Source organism: Balaenoptera borealis (assembly GCF_965194805.1).
Source record: "Balaenoptera borealis genome assembly, chromosome: 1".
Classification (NCBI taxonomy): Eukaryota; Metazoa; Chordata; class Mammalia; order Artiodactyla; family Balaenopteridae; genus Balaenoptera; species Balaenoptera borealis.
In genome coordinates, this window is record NC_138860.1 from 53,032,497 (window position 1) to 53,048,111 (window position 15,615).

The 15,615-nt window shown below is 44.8% G+C and overlaps 1 long non-coding RNA gene across 7 annotated transcripts in view; it reads left to right on the top strand.

The window, feature by feature from the left end:
• LOC309635808 overlaps positions 1 to 13,028 on the top strand; it is a 44,071-nt gene extending 31,043 nt beyond the window's left edge. For 2 of the 7 annotated variants that reach the window (XR_014249027.1, XR_014249033.1), the window contains exons 3-4: positions 2,365 to 2,438; positions 4,434 to 4,660. This is a non-coding gene — a long non-coding RNA (uncharacterized lncRNA). The other 5 variants (XR_014249028.1, XR_014249029.1, XR_014249030.1 and 2 more) reach the window with 5 other exon arrangements.
• The last annotated feature ends 2,587 nt before the right edge of the window (positions 13,029 to 15,615 follow it).

A 15,615-nucleotide genomic window follows, 5' to 3' on the forward strand; every position in this document is an offset into this window, starting at 1 on the left:
CACCAGAGTCGCAGGCAACGTGCTTTTCTTTTCGTTTGTATTTTTTCTGGCCCTAAGCCACACAAAGGTGTGAAGCCGTGACACTCTCTGCCACGTGGATGCACCCTCAGAACACGGTGCTCAGCGAGAGAAGTCAGACACAGAAGGACACACAGGGTGTGACCCCACTGAGGGGAAACGTCCAAAACAGGTAGATCCACAGAGTCAGAGTGGGTTTCTTGCTGTCAGGGGCAGGGGAGGGGAGGGAATGATAAGTAAGGGCTTGAAGGACATTTTTAGGGTGAGGGAAATGTTCCAAAACAGGGCAATAGTGATGGCTGCAAAGCTCAGTAAATTGTCCCCACGCGGTCTGGTGCAGCCTGTGAGAGCATCACTCTCAGGACGAAGGGCTGACCACCGGAAGACTGAACAAGCACTGGGTCCCGGGCCCAGACGCTCAGCTGGGGACCCCCACCCCCACCCCGTGGAGAAGTCACTTGGAATTGTTGAACCTCCACCGAGACTGACAGCAAAACCAGCGCCTCACAGGGTGCGGCTTTCCTGGCCTCAATGCCTACCCTCACGTTCTCATCACAGGCTGTCTCCAGATTCACAGGCAGTGTGCATTAATTATCATTTGACTTTTTTCTGGCCCTCAGCCACGCAAAGGTGTGAAGCCCTGACACTCGCTGCCACGTGGATGCACCCTGAGAACACGATACTCAGCGAGAGAAGTCAGACACAGAAGGACACACAGGGTGTGAACCCACTGCGGGGAACCGTCCAGAACAGGTAGATCCACAGAGTCAGAGTTTATTCCTGGTTGTCAGGGGCAGTGGAGGGGAGGGAATGATAACAAAGGGCGTGAGGGACATTTTTGGGCTGAGGGAAATGTTCAAAAACAGGTAAGTAGTGACGGCTGCACAGCTCAGTAAAGTGTCCCCAGGCGCTCCGGTGCAGCCTGTGAGTGCATCGCTCTCAGGACGAACGGCTGACCGCAGGTAAACGGAACGAGCACTGGGTCCTGGCCCAAGAAGCTCAGTTGGGTAACCCCCCGTGGGGAAGTCACTGGGACTTGCTGAGCCTCCACCGTGACTGGCAGCAGCCCCAGGACCTCACAGGGTGCAGCGCTCCCGGCCCCATAACGTAGCCTCTGGTTCTCATAACCGGCTGTCACCAGAGTCACAGGCAACGTGCCTTTCTTTTCTTTTGTCTTTTATAAAGGCAACTCTTGAATACATGTATTTAACATGCAGGGACTCAGTCGTGACTGCTTCATCTGGGGCTTCCTGCCTCCACGGTCTCGAGGATATCCACTTCCGTTGTTTACACGCCCAGTGCATGGGGTTTGATGATGGAAACTGACACCGAGGGTGTTGCCACGTGAGGGTTGACATCAGCGGAAGAATTCCTTGTCGATGGCCTGCCTGAGGACCACAGGAGAGTCCGGGCCCTCCCCGCCCCTTGCCTGCAGCCCTGCGCCCGCACACTCCTGGGAGCGGAGCTGGTGCATCGCTTGCCAGAACTCATGGAGGTAGGTTTCCAGCTCAAGTGATGGAAGGTGTCATGTAGCATTGTGATGAAAGTGGTCATGGAGCATTGTGATGAAAGGGCTCATTGAGCATAGTGATGACAAGAGCCATGGAGCATTGTGATGACAAGGGTCATGTAAGCATTATGATGACAAGTGTCATGGAGCATTGTGATGACAAAGGCCATGGAGTACTGTGATGACAAAATCATGGAGCATTGTGATGCCACGGGCATGGAACCTTGTGATGACAAGAGTCATGGAGAATGGTGATGTCAGGAGTCATGAGGCTTTTTGATGACAGGTGTCATGGAGCATTGTGATGACAAGGACCATGGAGCATTTTTGAGACAGGGGTCATGGAGCATTGGGACGAAACACGTCATGGAGCATTGTGATTAAAGTGATCATGGAGCATTTTCATGAAAGGGGTCATGTAGCATTGTGATGACAAGAGCCATGGAGCATTGTGACTACAATGGCATGGAGAATTGGGATGCCAGGGGCCATGATGCATTTTGATGTCAGGGGTTATGGAGCATTGTGATGAAAGGTGTACTGGAGCATTGTGGTGACAGAGGGTATGGAGCATTGTGATGAAAGGCGTCATGGAACATTGTGATGACAAGCGTCATGGAGCATTGTGATGACAGCGGTCATGGGGCATTGTGATAAAAGTGGTCATGGGGCATTGTGATGACATTGGGCATGGAGCATTGTGATGACAAGGGCCATGGAGCATTGTGATGACACGGGCCATGGAACATTGTGATGAAACGGTTGATTGAGCATTGTGATGAAAGTGTTCACGGAGCGTTGTGTTGAAAGGGATCATGGAGGATTGTGATGATAAGTGTCATGGAGCATTGTGATGACAGGGGTCATGGAGAATTGTGATGACAATGGCCATGGAGCATTGTGATGACAGGTGTCATGGGGCATTGTGATGACAGGAGACATGGATCATTGTGATGACAGGAGTCATGGATCATTGTGATGACAATGACCATGGAGCATTGTGATGACAGGGGTCATGATGGGGCCTTGTGATGTCAGGGGTTATGGAGCATTGTGGTGACATAGGGCATGGAGCATTGTGAACCATGGAGCATTGTGATGACAGGGGTCATGATGGGGCCTTGTGATGTCAGGGGTTATGGAGCATTGTGGTGACATAGGGCATGGAGCATTGTGATGAAATGGGAAATGGAGCATTGTGATAAAAAGGGTCATGGGGCGTGGTGATGACAGTGGGCATGGAGCATTGTCATGACAAGTGCCATGGAGCATTTTGATGACAAGCGCCTTTAACATTGTGATGAAACGGGTCATGGAGCATTCTGATGACGAGGGCCATGGAGCATTGTGATGCCAAGTGTCATGGAGCATTGTGATAACAGGTGTCATGGAGCATTGTGAGGACAGGGTTCATGGAACATTGTGATGAATGGAGTCATGGAGCATTGTGATGACAAGTGTCATGGAGCATTGTGATGACACTGGCCATGGAACATTGTGATGAAAGGGTTCATGGAGCACTGTAATGAAAGGGATCATGGTGGATTGTGATGAAAGTGGCCATGGAGCTTTGTGAGAGAATGGGTAATGGAGCATTGTGATGAAAGGGGTCATGGAGCACTGTGATGACAGGTGTTGTGGAGCATTGTGATGACAGGGGGCATGGAGTATTGTGATGAAAGGTGTAATGGAGCATTGTGATGAAATGGGTCATGGATTATTGTGATGAAAGGGATCATGGAGCATTGTGATGAAAGGGGTAATGGAGCGTTGTGATGTCAAGGGTCATGGAGAATTGTGATGACAAGGGCCATGGAGCATTGTGATGACAGGTGTCATGGACCATTGTGAAGAAAGTGGTCATGGAGCATTGTGATGACAAACGCCATGGAGCATTTTGATGACAAGCGCCTTTAACATTGTAATGAAATGGGTCATGGAGCATTGTGATGAATGTGGTCATGGAGCAATGTGATGACAGTGGGCCTGGGGCATTGTGATGACAAGCGCCATGGAGCATTTTGATGACAAGTGTCATGGAGCATTGTGATGACAAGGGCCATGGACCATTTTGATGACAGAAGCCATGGAGCATTGTGATGAAAGTGGAACAGGAGAATTGTGATGAAAGGGGTCATGGATCATTGTGATGACAGCAATCATGGAGCATTGTGATAAAGGGATGATAGGGCATTGTGTTGAAATGGGTCATGGAGTATTGTGATGAAAGGGGTCATGGAACATTGTGATGACAAGTGTCATGGATCATTGTGATGACAACGGTCATGGATCACTGTGATGACAACGGTCATGGAGCATTGTGATGACGTTGGCCAAGGAGCATTCTGATGAAATGGGTCATGGAGCATTGTGATGAAACTGGTGATGAAGCATTGTGATGACAGACGACATGGAGCATTGTGATGACAAGGGCCATGGAGCATTGTGATGAGAAGGGTCTTGGAGCACTGTGATGACAAGGCCCATGGAGCATTGTAATGACAGCGGTCATGGGGCATTGTCATGACAGGGAGCATTGAGCATTGTGACAAAAGGAGTACTGGAGCATTGTGATGAAATGGGTCATTGATTATTGTGATGAAAGGGATCATGAGCATTGTGATGACAGGGGTTATGGAGCATTTTGATGAAAGTGGTCAGGGCGCATTGTGATGAAAGGGGTAATGGAGCAATTTAATAAAAGGTGTCATGGGGCATTGTGATGACAGTGTGCATGGAGCATTGTGATGACAAGTGCCATGGAGCATTGTGATGACAAGTGCAATTTAGCATTGTGATGAAACGGGTCATGTAGCCTAGTGATGAATGTGCTAATGGAGCATTGTGATGACATTGGGCATGGAGCCTTTTGCTGACAAGGGCCATGGAGCATTGTTATGACAAGGGTCATGGAGCATTGTGATTACAAGCGTCATGTAGCATTATGATGACAAGGGCCATGGAGTATTGTGATGACAAGGCTCATTGAGCATTGTGATGACATGGGATTGGAGCATTGTGATGACAAGAGCCATGGAGAATTGTGATGTCAGAAGTCATGGGGCATTGTGATGTCAGGGGTCATGAGGCATTGTGGTGACAGAGGGCTTGGAGCATTGTGATGAAATGGGTACTGGAGTATTGTGATGAAAGGCGTCATGGAGCATTGTGATGACATGTGTCATGGAGCATTGTGATCACAGGGGTCATGGAGTATTTCGATGACAGGGGTCATGGAGCATTTTGGTGACAGTGGGCATGGAGCATTGTGATGACAAGCGCCATGGAGCATTGTAATTACAAGTGTCATGGAGCATTGTGATGACAAGGGCCATGGAGCATTTTGATGTCGGGGCCATGGATCATTGTGATGATAGCAGTCATGGAGCATTGTGATGATAGCGGTCATGGAGCATTGTGATGAAATGGGTCAGGGAGCATTGTGATGAAAGGGGTCATGGAGCATTTTTATGACAGTGGTCATGGAGCATTGTGATGACAAGGGTCATGGAGCATTGTGATGACAGGTGTCATGGATCATTGTGATGACAGGGGTCATGGAGCATTGTGATGAATGTAGTTATGCAGCATTGTGCTGACTAGGGCCATAGAGCATTGTGATGACACGGGCCAAGGAGCATTGTGACTAAAAGTGTTCATGAAACATTGTGATTACATGGGCTATGGAGCATTCTGATGATAAGGGCCATGGAGCATTGTGATTACAATGGTCATGGAGCATTGTGATATCCAGTGTCATGGAGCATTGTGATGACAAGGGCCATGGGGCATTGTGATGAATGGGGGCATGGAGCGTTGTGATGACAGTAGGCATGGAGCATTGTGATGACAGGGGCCATGGAGCATTGTGCTGAAAAGGGTCATGGAGCATTGTTATGACAGGGGTCATGGAGCATTGTGATGAAAGGGGTCATGGAGCATTGTGATGAAAGGGGTCATGGAGCATTGTGATGACAAGTGCCATGGAGCATTGTGATGACAATTGTCAGGGAGCATTGTGATGACTAGCGCATGGAGCATGGTGATGAAACGGGTCATGGTGCATTGTGATGAATGTGGTCATGGAGCATTGTGATGACAGTGGGCATGGAGAATTGTGATGACAAGCGCCATGGAGCATTGTAATGACAAGTGTCATGGAGCGTTGTGATGACAAGGGCCATGGAGCATTTTGATGACAGGGGCCATGGAGCATTGTGATGAAATGTGTCATGGAGCACTGTGATGTAAGGGGTCATGGAGCATTGTTATGACAGTAGTCATGGAGTATCGTGATGACAAGTGTCATGGAGCATTGTGATGACAGGTGTCATGGATCATTGTGATGACAGGGGTCATGGAGCATTGTGATGAACGGAGTTTTGCAGCATTGTGCTGACTAGGGCCATAGAGCATTGTGATGACAACAGTCATGGAGCATTGTGATGACATGGGCCAAGGAGCATTGTGATTAAAGTGGTCATGAAGCATTGTGATTACATGGGCCATGGAGCATTGTGATGACAAGGACCATGGAGCATTGTGATTAAAATGGTCATGGAGCATTGTGATGATCGGTGTCATGGAGCATTGTGATGATAAGGGCCATGGGGCATTATGATGACAGGGGTCACGGGGCATTGTGATGACAGGGGGCATGGAGCAGTGTGATGAATGTGGTCATAGAGCATTGTGATGACAGTGGGCATGGAGCATTGTGATGACAAGTGTCATCGAGCTTTGTGATGACAGGGGTCATGGAGCATTGTGATGACAGAGGTAATGGGACATTGTGATGAAAGGCATACTGGATCATTGTCATGAAAGGGGTCATGGATTATTGTGATGAAAGGGATCATGGAGCATTGTGATCACAGGGTGCATGGAGCATTGTGATGAAAGGAGTCATAGAGCATTGTGATGTATGTGGTCATGGAGCATTTTGATGACAAGATCCATGGAGCATTGTGATGACAACGGTTATTTAGCATTGTGATGAAACGGGTCATGGAGCACTGTGATGAGTGTGGTCATGGAGCATTGTGATGACGTTGGGCATGGAGCATTGTGATGACAAGTTACATGGAGCACTGTGATGTCAGGGGTCATCGAGCATTGTGGTGTCAAGGCCCATGGAGCTTTGTGATGACAGGGGTCGTGGATCATTGTGATGAAAGGGGTCATGGAGCACTGTGATGACAGGTTTTATGGAACTTTGTTGTGACAGGACGCATGGAGCATTGTGATGAAATGGGTACTGGAACATTGTGATGAAAGGGGTCATGGATCATTATGATTACAAGGATCTTGGAACATTGTGATGACAGTGGTCATGGGGCATTTTGATGTCAGGGCGCATGGGGCATTGTGATGAAATGGGTCATGGAGCATTGTGATGAGAAGGATCATGGATTGTTGTGATGACAATGACATGGAGCATTTTGATGACAAATGTCATGGAACATTGTGATGACATGGTCATGGAGCATTGTGTTGACAATGGCATGGAGATTTTTGATGACAAGGGCATGGAGCATTGTGATGAAAGTAGTCATGGAGCTTTGTGATAACAGGGGGCATGGAGCTTTATGATGACAAGGGTCATGGAGCATTGTGATGACAAGGGTAATGTATCATTGTAATGACAATGGTCATGGAGCATTGTGATGAAACGGGTCATGGGGCATTGTGATGACAGGGGTCATGGAGCATTGTGATGACAAGGGCTATGAAGCATTGTGATGACAGGGGTCATGGGGCATTTTGATGACAGGGGGCATGGAGCATTGTGATTAAAAGGGACATGGAGCATTGTGATGATAAGGTAATGGAGCATTGTTATGACAAGTGTCATGGAGCATTTTGATGACAAGGGCATGGAGCATTGTGATGACAAGGGCATGGAGCCTTGTGATGACAAGGGCATGGAGAATTGTGATGACAAGGGCATGGAACATTGTGATGAAAAGTGTCATGTAGCATTGTGATGACATCTGTCATGCAGCATTGTGATGACAGGGGCATGGAGCATTGTGCTTACAAGGTTCATGGGGCATTGTGGTGACAAGGGCATGGAGCATTTTGGTGACTAGGGTTATGGAGCATTTTAAGGAGTAAGGCTTGGAGCAGTGGCAGTGGAAAGCAGGGTGATCTGATTTACATGTGCCAAACTGCCATCACAGAATCACTGGTTGTTCCTTCCTGCCTTGTCCAAGATTCTGTGGCTGAAGAAGACTGTCTCTTGCAGTGGAACTCTCTGAGGCAATTGTCCAAGGTGAGGAGTGTGTGTGAATTTTTTGGGTCTACACATACATGCATGCCATCCCATGAAGACCCCTTCTCAATGTGTCTCTTTTCAGGTTTTCCCTTTTCTAGACTTTTATTTCCTCTTCTTCCCAGTTTCTTTTTATCTGGAAGACAGCCTCTCCATTAAGCTGATATTGTGGTTGATACTGTGTAGCTATCCATGGAGTCCCTTTTACCAGAATAGGGTATGACAGATCCTAGGTCAATAAATCTGAACTTTTGGCTAGAAAATTTTATCCAGATTGTTATGTTCCATCAACCTCGGTTCTTAGAAATCATAGGCCTGGACTTTTAAAACTTTTCTCTGAGTTCTAAGAGCCAATGTAAAGTATGATCACTGACGGTTTCTTTTTCACTGTCCTTGTGTTCTACAGTCATGATTTGAGATCACAAGGAGACCTCTTTGTCCTGGAGGAGAAATAATTTGAGTTTGGGTTATTAGATTTTATTTCTACTTCTCTGAGTATTTGGATGAATTGCCCATGAATTGAGAACAAATCAGAGCCTTACACTCATGACTTCTTTATGTAATTTTTCAGTCTTCTCCTTGAAGACAACAACAAAGTAACCCCCAACCTCACAGATGGTGTTAGTCATCCTGATAATGCACCTCAGATAATATCTCAAGTCGGGATCCAGTTGCACTTGCTTTGTGCGACAGGTATTCGAACGACAAGCTGCAGATACATTGACATTTGCTAAATCAAATTAGTTTTAAAATGCACTGGAGTGGCTTGCCATTTGAAAGTAATTGATGTTAAGCCCCTAAAATTAAAAAAATGATTTGCAAAGAAAACAATCACCCCAAATGTATCACTCACTTTGTAGAGGCTGACTTTGCAGTCTCAGGGAAGACACTGTAGTAAGAGCAAGAAGACTTCCAGTTCTAGGCTCACATCTCCCACGAGCTAAACTGGTGACTTTAAGTAAGTTAATTGAATTTCTCTGTGTCCCCAAACTTCTCAGCTAAAAACTTGGATTTGCTCATTCAACAAATGAATTAGGACCTCCCATGATAGATAGGTGAAAATAAGGACTAGCTCTCAAAGAGCTCACAGATGAGATGGGAGACCAAGTGACCAAGTGTATTCTAAGATAGCTGTTGGTCCAGGAGCTAGTGACGTGCTGCAGAGGCCCCTGATGCTGCCTACCAGGGAAGGAGGTGATTGGAAGTTTCTGGAGGAGGTAAATTTATGGATAAAAAGACCATGGACCGGATAGGTTAGTCAATTTTCCTAAATCCCCTTAATTAAAGTTTTGGTTTCCAGGCTGATGGTCTTTTCCTTTGAATATGAGAGCATAATTTAAAATGTAAAGCTTTTTTACTATTATGTTGAGAGTGTGTTTGTAGTAATAAAAACATCAATAATAATAACTAAGATTTTGTGCTAGGCATTGTTACCAGAGTTTACATGTGTTTAGTCATTAAATTCTCTTAACATACAATGAAGTAGGTATTTTGAAGAAATTAAGCACAGAGTTCAAGTAACTTGCATAGCATTGCACAGCTAATGATGGAGCTGGGAAAGCATTGTGCTTGGTGCTTCACATATGTTGTCTTCTTTAATCCTTAAAATAACTCAAACAGGTAGCTTTATTAGCCTCACTTCACAGATGAGAAAATGAAGGCACAGAGAGTTTAATTAACTTTCCCAAGATCACACAGTAATTAGGGGAGCTGGGATTTGAACCTAAGCAGTCTGGCCCCAGAACCTAGACCCTTACCTTCTGTTCACTTAGTTTAAAGTGGTTGAATCTGTTCTGCAAACGTGAGTAAGACCACTGAAACTTATTTCCAGTTTGACACTGCCATCTCAGCTAAGGTGAATCTCTGCTCCTCTGTTTCCCATCTGTAACTGAGGAATATTACTCATTATCTTAAGTGTTTATGCATATGTCTATTTTTTCCATTAGACTTGTGACTTCTCAGGGACAGGGGTGATACAACATACTCATCTTTATATTTCCAGCACCTTGTACAGTGTCTTATGCCTAATAAGGACTCAGTATTCAAAACAGACCTGAATGAATAATTTCCCATCATGAGAATTTGAAAACTGTTTGCAAGAAAATATCCACAAATTATTTCTGGCCTAGAGATTGCCAAGTGGGGTCCTCCTATGGTTTGATCCATCTCTGCATCTTTAGAATTTGAGACAGGTCTTGGTATATAGAAAACATTAAAAAAAAATCCATGAATGAATGAGTGGCTTAGTAAGGGAGGCAAGAGGTGCAAATAAGAATCATTGCAGCTTTTGGGAAACTGTCCGTGGGAGAGGTGATAGCAGTCTCTGGGAGAGGGAGCCCAGGTTCCTTGCAGAGACCCCCAGCAGGCAGCCTTCGAGGCAGCTGATGGAAGGGAGGTGTCCGCTTGAGGTCAAGGCAAGTGATATTCTGCACTGACAGCTACTCATTTGACCCTCAGGGGTGCTTATTTCTGACAGAAGCATTTCTTGGTTTTAGAAGATACTTCACCCCTTTACAACCTGTGTAATTGCTATTGGAATGCTTTGCCCTGGTAGTGTCTTAATTAGGTCAAATTTTATACCAAGGGCTTTAACTTAACGCTGCATTTGCAATTCTAAGACCCCTTCTCTTGGCACTGCCAGGAAACACATTTCCTAGATGTGGGACACCCTGACCCAGAGCTTGTTTTTGCATTCTTCCACGAGGAGGGGAGGGGTGGAGACAGGATCTGGGGAGCCAGGCAAAAGGAGACGTGTGTCAGGAGAATAATCTCAATGCTTCTAGAAAGAAAAGCCCATCTCTAAGTTACCCCACTCCAAACGCTGTTTGGATGGAGATTGCTTGGATAATTGCAGGATCTGAGGCTGTTCGCGTTTAGTTAAATTATATAGTTTTGCTCTCTGTGGGTTTTACAAAAAAGCCACCTTTTTATTATCTGCCTTTTATCAAGCAGAACATGCCCCTAGAGTCACCTTTCCTCTACCCACCATGCCACCCCAATAACGAGAAGGAAGCCATCTGCCAAGAAAACAAACACAATATAAAAATTACACAAATACATAATCCCCAACCCAGAAGGGAAGGAGCAGCTGCCACCTGGTACCAAGCAGAGAACAGTTTAATATTTATCCAGAATAGAAGGTCCCCCAACAGGCCATAATTTCTCTATGGGATGGGGCGGCTGAGGGGATGTCAGGGATGGGAATCACCTCCAAGGTCTGGGTCTAAATAGGGACATAATGGGAATCAGTTCAGCGGGCTCAGTGTTGCTGTCCCCTGTCACGGGGTGCATTCAGGAGGCATCTGAGGAGGCCATCAATCTGTCACCGGAAAGGGGAGAGGAGCGGGGAGATAGGAGGCAATTGGAAATGAGCATCACTGGGGACTTTTCCTCCAGCTGGAAGTGTCACCAGAGAAATATGGAGCAGAGCCATCCCCAAGGTAAGGTAAATGGGGGCTCTTGCCCCTGGCCTTGGGGAGTGGTGCCTGGGAGAGATGAAAATCTGCTCTATCGCATTTCAGACAAGCCTCTTTTCTTACTCCTGATCTGGTCTTGGATTGGGATAAAATTTTACTCCCCTTGCCTGAGAAATGCACTTTCCAATGCTTCAGTAGACTCAAGGCTTGCACTGATTTATATATAACTTGTATCTAATTCCTTAATCAAATGCTCTCCGACTGAATAGGAATGCAGTTATTAGAAATTGTGCAGTGCATGAGAGCGAGTCAATCTTCCATTTTATTGATAAATCAGCATGTTCAAACAACGATGCCAGCCGACATGACAGTTCTTTCTAAGGAAGAGGCAGTTTACAGAGATGTGTAAATCAGAAGTGTCCTTACGCTGTGGTTGGGGAAACATGATATGGCAAAATGTCTACCAATGAAGTAGAGTATTACAGCAAATTACCCAGTTTATACATGCAGGCAAAGCTTCGTTTCTCTTGCCATGTTTGAGAGCTGATAAAGCTTGCAAATGTGATGGGAGCCACTATTTCTGCTTCTGTGCAGCTGTTTATCAGCAGCTTTTAAACACATTTTCACATATTAATGAGGTGGCATAGCAATTCCAGAATTAGAACAGTGGGATGTATCATTGTCTGCCTTATCTGAAGATATGCCTGCTGTCAGCATCATTACCAGGGTGTGTACCACGGAAGATGGAAATTTTGGTGGATGAATCATGTGCACGTGAGCTCTCCTTCCCTGTGCCCTCAAACCCCCTCATCTCTGATCATACCTGCATTGTCCCTGGCACTATTATTTGCAGGTCTTGCTGCATTTTGCAACTTTGTCTTTTTGTTTCATTTTTTCTTTTATTTTAATCAAAGTATAATGGTCTTATTATATTAGTTTCAGGTGTAAAATAGTGATTCAATATTTTTATACTTTATAAAATGATCACCATGATAAGTCTAGTTACCACCTGTCACCATACAAAGTTATTCCAATATTATTGACTATATTCCCTATGCTGTACATTACATCTCAATTATTTATTTTATAACTGGAAGTCTGTACCTCTTAATCTCCTTCACCTATTTTCACTCATCCCCCCTCCCCCTCCCCCTGGCAATCACTGGTTTGTTCTCTGTATCTGTATGTTTCTGTTTTGCTTTGTTTTCTTTTTTAGATTCCACATAAAGTGAAATCAGATGGTATCAATATTTGTCTTTCTCTGTGTGACTTATCTCACTTAGCAAAATGCCCTCTAGGTCCATCCAGGTTGCTGCAAATGGCAAGACTTCATTCTTTTTTATGGTGAGTAATATACCATTACATATCTATATCTATATCACACCTTCTTTATCCATTCATCTATTGATGGATACTTAAGTTGCTTTCATGTCTTGGCTATTGTAAATAATGCTGCAATGAATATTGTGTCATGATTTATGTGTCAATAGGTCTTGAAAATTCTTCTTTCCTTCTCCATTTTCTAAAATAATCCCTGGCGTTTAATAGGTACTCCATAAATATTTAATGAATGAATGAATGAGTGGGTAGGTGGATAGATGAAAGTGTTTGTTTCCTCAGAGATGAACCTCTGCAGGCACAGTCTACCTGTCATTGTGGCTTCAAGGAACAAAATAGGTATGAGACATGGTTTTCCTTGAATTTGCATACAAATGGTAAAATGGCAAATGAGATCTCTGAATTAAGAGCCATCAGAGAACTTACAGAGCATTTAACCTGGAGATTTCCAAACACAGGTCTGCAGCTGGGGCCAGAACAATGCAAAGTTTTCATCAGTTTGCAATGAGATGAGAAAATTAAAAATGTAGTGAGTGTTCATGGATCTACATGAATTCTCTGCTAGAATCCTTAGATTAGGTCTTTCTACTTTATTTGGCATTAAAACATCCTTTCTTTTATAAAATGATGGTAATAGTGGATGCTAGCCTTTACTTGGCAAAACGAAAAGATCCTAAGTCCCCCACATTTTGGGAGGTTGGGGAGGGGAAGTTTAATTTGTCTGTGAAATCCCAAAATCTGGAGCCATGGTTTAACTCATCTCTGTCTTTTGAAAAATATTCACTGAAATCACCCTTTTGGTCTTAAGTGAGACACTGGGCTGCTTAAAAGAATTAGCTCATTTCAGCAAATGATAAGACACCTCAAGCCCTGCAGGCACCTCTCTGTCTTGTCTCTTCAGAGCAGGGATCCAGGCTGGGCCACATGAGTCTTGCAGTAATGCCATGACTAGGCTATAGGAGATTTCCTAAATCTAGGTCAGTCCCTGTAACAAGAGCACAGAAGCCAATACATTGATGTCTAATACATTTTCTTCTGCTGCAGACATAGTTGCTACTTTGTCTTTAGGTGGAACATATATATGCTCCGACTGTGTAAATACAGAGCCCCTCTCTGAGCTATGAGAATTCTGGTTGGTGTGGAAATAAAAGACTCTGCATAGACACATCTGCACAATCACGTCTCCTTTCTCTGAATCCCCGCAGCTCTTACTATTTATGCCACACCACATAGCCCTTGGTTTTTACATTGTCTTCTGTGCTCTGTTTATTACTGACAAGTCTTATCTCCCCTAAAGAATGGGAACACTCTATTTGAATCCTGTTATTAATTGATAAATTTTTTTTTTGTCAACACAATCTTTTTTGGAGATTGTTGGCCGCTCATGGTTCTACATATGTCGGGGAGATCAGAGATTCTGTCGACCTGGTTTCCAGCCCTGGCTCTGTGACTGATGGATGACCAGTGTACGAGTGAGCACTGACTCTCGCAGCACCTGGATCCCTGTCACTAAGAGGGAGTAACAGCACTGACCTGCCTCACGGAGCAAAGTGTCATATGCATTAACTGCCTAATGATGCTAGAGCTCTTTGAGAATATAAACGTGAAACATTATCATTATGGTTAATACTAGTCTTTGGTTTTCAAGGTTTTTTTTCCTCGAAGAGGAGAGGCAGAAAGATTATTTAAAGAAACAGTGAATAGAAGGCTACAGTTTGTTCTTAATTCATGACTGACTTTGATCAGAATGGCATAAGCAGTGGGAATGCAGTCTTGAAGTCCTGATGGTAACTATTTCTACTTCAGGGCATGAAGACTTCTCTTTCTCCTCCTTCCATCAAGGAAAGAAGAAAGAAAGAAAAAGCTAGGAAAGCTAATGTTCTTAAAAAATAAGATGATTTCCATATGTCAGGTATGGAAATAGTGTTTCCTAAAAGCTCCTGCTACAAAAGAGGCCAAGCTGAGTAGACAGAGCTGGCCTTAGTCTTGAACATCTTGCCATGGAAGGACCCAGAAGCAGGAGAGACTGCAATGATTTTTTAAAGTCCCTACAGTTTTTTAGAATTTCAAGAGTGAAAGGATTCTTGGAGATCCAAAAATCCTTACTCAGTGTCCTTTCCACTTGTGACAGGCATTGGTGGATCCCCAGTGGTATGTCTCCTATTGCTTCTGTAACAAATTACCACAATCTTAGTGGCTTAAAGCAACACAAATTTATTATCTTGCAGTTCTGGAGCCCACAAGTCTGAAAAGAGTCTTAAGGGACTAAAATGAAGGTGTTAGCAGGGCTGGTTCCTTCTGGAGGATCCAGGGGAGACTCTGTTCCTTGCCTCTTTCAGCTCTGGTGGCTGCCCACATTCCTCGGCTTGTTGCCACATCACTGCAATCTCTGCTCCCGTCATCACATGGCCTTCTCTTCTCTATCAAATCTCCCTCTTCCTCCCTTTTGTAAGGAGCCTTTTGATTACATTGGACCCACCTGGATAATCCAGGATAATCTCCCCATCTCAAAATCCAGGCCAAGGGAAGAGTAACAGCCATGAGGTCAGCACGCTGCGGGGGATGCAGGGGGAGGGGGCAGTAGGAGAAAAGCTCACTGAAGGGTGCGGCAGGGGTGTGGGGTGGATTGGGGGGTGGTGGGCAAGGTCATATAGGATTATGGGCCAAGGTCAAGACTTTGGCCTTTACTCTAAGTGAGAGGGAAACTACAGTTGGATTTTGAGCAGAGGAATGACTGACATGATCTGACTTGCATTTTTCCAGGACCACTCTGGCTTCTGGGTGGAGACAGGAGGCTCTTGCAATAATCTAGGCAATAGGTCATGGTGGTTGGATCAAGGTGGTGGGAAGTGGTGGATTTCTGGATATACTTTAAAGGTTGAGCTGTTAGAATTTGCTGATGAATTGGCTGTGGGGTGTGAGAGAAAGACAGGAGTAAAAGTTGACTCCTAGGTTTTTGGTTTTAGCAGCAGGAAAATGGGGAAAAACTGCAGGAAGAGAGAGGTGTGGGAAGAAGATGGAGAGTGTAGTATGGACATATTAGGATTTGAGGTTTACAA